Source organism: Lygodium microphyllum, chromosome 8, assembly GCF_053477565.2.
Source record: "Lygodium microphyllum isolate KBCC chromosome 8, Lygodium_microphyllum_v1.1.10, whole genome shotgun sequence".
Classification (NCBI taxonomy): domain Eukaryota; kingdom Viridiplantae; phylum Streptophyta; class Polypodiopsida; order Schizaeales; family Lygodiaceae; genus Lygodium; species Lygodium microphyllum.
Window position 1 is genome coordinate 729,258 of NC_141142.1, and position 4,317 is coordinate 733,574.

The following is a 4,317-nucleotide window of genomic DNA, read 5'->3' on the forward strand; positions in this document are numbered from 1 at the left end:
TGAGCAACTCCGGCTTCAAAAACAAGCATGATAAAGCATACATTCATGGGTCTATTTTGCAATACACCGAACGTTTTTGGAATGCCTTACTGTAATTACGCATGCTCAAAGACGTACCTGAAGCAACTCACAAACGCAAGTTTATATCTGGCTTACTTGAACATTACTACGCTAAAATCAATATGTTCAAGCCTACAATCCTTGAAGATGAAATTTCTTTGGCTCATGACACTGAAGACAAGTTTCGAGAAAGAGACAAGCGTCCACAACAATTTCAAGCAAATGGTAACTTTGGTTCCAAGTAATTCAATTCTAGAAGATTCAATCAAAGTCATTTTCCTTTATCATCTTTCCATAAGTCTTGGACAAAACCACCTGCTTTGCCATTAAATATCAATCAAAACCCTAAGTCATTCTCACAGCCAAATCCTAATATTCCTAGACTTCTTGCCATTGCCAACAATGTATCTAAAGCCAAACCTATATTGTGTTACAAATGCCATCAACCTGGACATCTAGTAGCCAATTGCCAATCGAAGAAACCACTTGTCCATATCAATTATCTTGGAGCAATGGAAGAAGAAGATCGAGAGGAAATGCCTGACAGTGTACAGGATATGTAACCCATTATTTGGAAAACTAACTCTGGCTACAATAATGGAACTTCAGTAGGATACTTGAATGCGTACCAAATGTTTCGTTACAAGGTTAGTGCGATCAACTTTAGTCTCTCGATGTAGTTGCCTTTCTCTTGTAGTATGCCATCGTGCGCAGTATGAGACGACACATACAAGGGTCCCCAGGGCGGTCACACCCGTCATTCTGAAGAAAGTAGACTGAAAACATCCAGTTGCCTTGGAAAGCAAGGTTTCCCCTGTGGATATACCGATGTTTTGCTTCCTAGCTTGCTGATCATATAGTGCTCCGACTACTCGGATTGATAAGATGTATTGCCCTAATGGTCCTGCACAAGCTAGCACAGTGTAGAGGGTTCCAAGGGCTTTGAGGCCCAAGAGCTCGGACACGATCACTACAGTAAGTGTGTATTGAGCTCCAAGGGACCAGAAAGAATGGAACTGATATAGAGTGCACCCTTCACCCCCAAAGCAATGAGCAGGTTGGCCAGCACCAAGATTGCGATAGAGATACAGAAGAGAGCAGGACGAGTTGTGAGCGAGGGGTATCTTGACCGGCCATCCATGCACATGTCTGAGAGAGATCCGGCCACAATGCGGCCAAAGAAGTTCCATATGCTCACTAGTGCAACCAGTGTGTTTATCTTGATGGTAGAATAGTTCTGTGAGCACCCTACCTGTGCCATGTTGTTGAGAAATACCATAACGGCTCCCAGGCCACAGGTCAATGCGACGAAGAGTATCCAAAAGTCCAAAGACAATAAAGCTTGTGCAATGGAGTGATCCTCACCCCTCGGGGGATTAGGGGCCAGGACTTGTGCTTCGATGATGGATCCATGCTTTGCAGGTTTCAATAAATGTGTGAGAGGCCGGCGGACGCACTTCTTGACCGGAGGTATTATTCGGAGCTCCTGTGTGGCACGTGCTCATCATGATCGATTGATACAGGTGTTGGATTAATAGTTGCAGAATCTCCCGCAGGCAACTCTAATCCCTTCTCCCTAGTAGATGCATCCGGATGAAATCTCATCAATTCTTGGCTTGGTCATCTCGGACCACACCACCACCGCGAGAGGCAGACACATAATGGCAATCGAGAGAAGTGAGAGCTGCAATGACTGCCGTGGAGAGGGATGGCATCACGTTCTCAACAACCAAGATGACCATGAGATACATTGCAAGCGTGAGCGCGACGCCCTGGAAGAAGCGCATGGTCTTTGCATCCCCCTCTTCAGGTGTGTCGTCGACATAGCGCATGAGGAACATGCAGAGCAGGGAGACAACCGAGGGGAGGACACCCGCGAGCAGGAGAAACGAGACAGGGTGGTCCCCGAACAGGGCATAGTAAATTTGGGGCAGGATGGCACGACTGAGGCCGTAGAAGCCCTTGACGAGGCCGAGGACTGTGCCGCGGCTGCGGGGGAATTAGTTGCGGAGGCAGACGGCCATGACAGCCGTCACCGGGAAGGTCTGTGCATTGGCGCCAATGGCGAGGAAGAGGCAGAGGTGCCAGATGCGGACCTTGTGCAGGGAGAAGAGGCGGCCGGTTAGGGCAAGCCAGTGTAGTAAATCATACGCAGGCTCTCTCAAGAGAATACACAGAGGCACGAATGAATGATAATGAAATGAATGTTTTTCATTATCAGAATGTATATTTGTACATAATGATTCGGCGCTTTTTTGGCTGCCGCTTGACGTTTCACTTAAAAATTAATTTAATCATAATATACACGATTAATCAGATCGCGTCAATTGCTTGTGTTAGTTTTGATTTCATCACGGCTCTTTAACACGAGCACTATTGACGATGCGAACTAAGCCAAGATGTTTGCAGCATTCTTCAAATTTTTCTGAATTCAATGGCTTTGTTAAGAAGTCAACCCACATGGTTGATGTTGGGGAAAATTCCAACACTAGCTTCTTATCTTCAATCATTTCTCGGATGAAATGATATTTAAGGTCGACATGTTTTGTCTTCTCCGAATGCTTTGGGTTGCTTGCCAAATATATGTATGATTGATTATCACACATAATCATGAGTTGGGGTCTTGTGATCAGCTTCAATTCCTCAAGGAGCATTTGAATCCACAATCCTTGTTTAGCTGCAAGGGCTACAGCTACATATTCTGCTTCAGTCGATGAGAGTGTCACAGCAGTTTGCTTTCGTGATTGCCACGTAACAGCTCGTCCTACCAAAACAAAGGTAAACCCAGCAGTAGACCCTCGAGTATCAACTTCCCCCCCCCCCCCAATCGGAATCCGACCACCCAAGAAGAGAGGTGAGAGGATCCGCCGATTGAGATCGGGAGTACATTATGCCATAATTACAGGTATATTGTAGATAACGAACATTGCACTTAAGTGCTTTCCAATGAGACATACCATGATTATGCATGAAACGAGATAAGTAATTGATACTCTGACAAAGATCAATGCGTGTGCCAAACACTAAATAACGAAATTTACCTATAAGAGGGCAATAAGGGAATTGGGACATGAAACCTTTATCACGAGAAGTGGTTGGACGGTCATTTACAGATAATTTACATGTGGTTGGCAAAGGGGTAGATGAAGGCTTGATGTCTTGAAAACCAAAATCTTTTAATAAGGAGTCAACATACTTGGACTGATGCAAATACAAAGTGCTAGCCTTGCAGTCGCGTATAACATGAAGACCTAATAAATATGTGAGGGGTCCAAGATCAGTGATTGCAAAGGCAAATGCAAGTTCATGTTTCCCATGTTCAATAATGGACAAGCTAGAACCTATAACAGGTATGTCATCCACGTAAAGCGCGACAATTAAAAATGAATTATTAGTGTGACGGATGTAGATATTAGGTTCTGAAAGGAGACGAGTGTACCCATGTTGGAGCATAAAAGAGTCGAACCGCTGGAACCAGAGGCGGGGAGACTGCTTGAGCCCGTACAATGATCGGTGAAGCTTGCTCACATAATCCGATTGAGTCGATGAAGAATAATAAGGAGGCTACTCCATATATATATCTTCGAGTAGATCGCCATGAAGAAATGCAGTTTGGACATCGAGATGATGCATCTCGAGATCCAATGTAGCCACCAGAACAAAAAGAATGCGGATGGAAGCCATACGCAAGACAAGTGAGAAGGTATCGGTGAAATCAAGACCAAGGATTTGGCTAAAGCCCCGTGCGACAAGGCGGGATTTGTATCGCGCGACAGAGCCATCTAGATTAAGCTTTCGACGCAGGATCCATTTACAAGAGATGGGCTTACGATCAATAGGACAAGGAACTAATGTCCAGGTCCTGTTGTGATGGAGGGATTGGATTTCTGCATCCATGGCGACCCGCCAATGATGAGCGTCGGGTCCTCGCTGAGTAGTCCCAATATCAATGGGATCAATGTCATCAGGAAGGTCGTCAGGAGGAAAACCAGGAGGAGCGACTTCTTGGGCATTTGCCATGAATGCTGAGTGTGGAGAGGTATGCTCAATGGTAGCACAGAGGGCGCTTAGGTGTTGGAGATCTGAATAGAGATCGGCCAGGGAGCGGGTCCTTTGTGGTGGTGAGGGAGGAGAGGACATGATAGGTAGGTCTGGGGCGCCAAGATTTGGTGAGGTGGGCGATTGAGTTGCATGAGCCGAACTAGAAGGGGGTGTGGAAAGGGTCTCGGTGAAAAGAGGATGAGATGGTAAAGAAAG

General features: G+C 45.7%; 1 pseudogene; it reads right to left on the minus strand.

Moving 5' to 3' along the window:
* Nucleotides 1–305: 305 nt before the first annotated feature.
* LOC148031883 (uncharacterized) lies at nucleotides 306–4,080 on the minus strand (annotated as a pseudogene).
* Nucleotides 4,081–4,317: the final 237 nt, after the last annotated feature.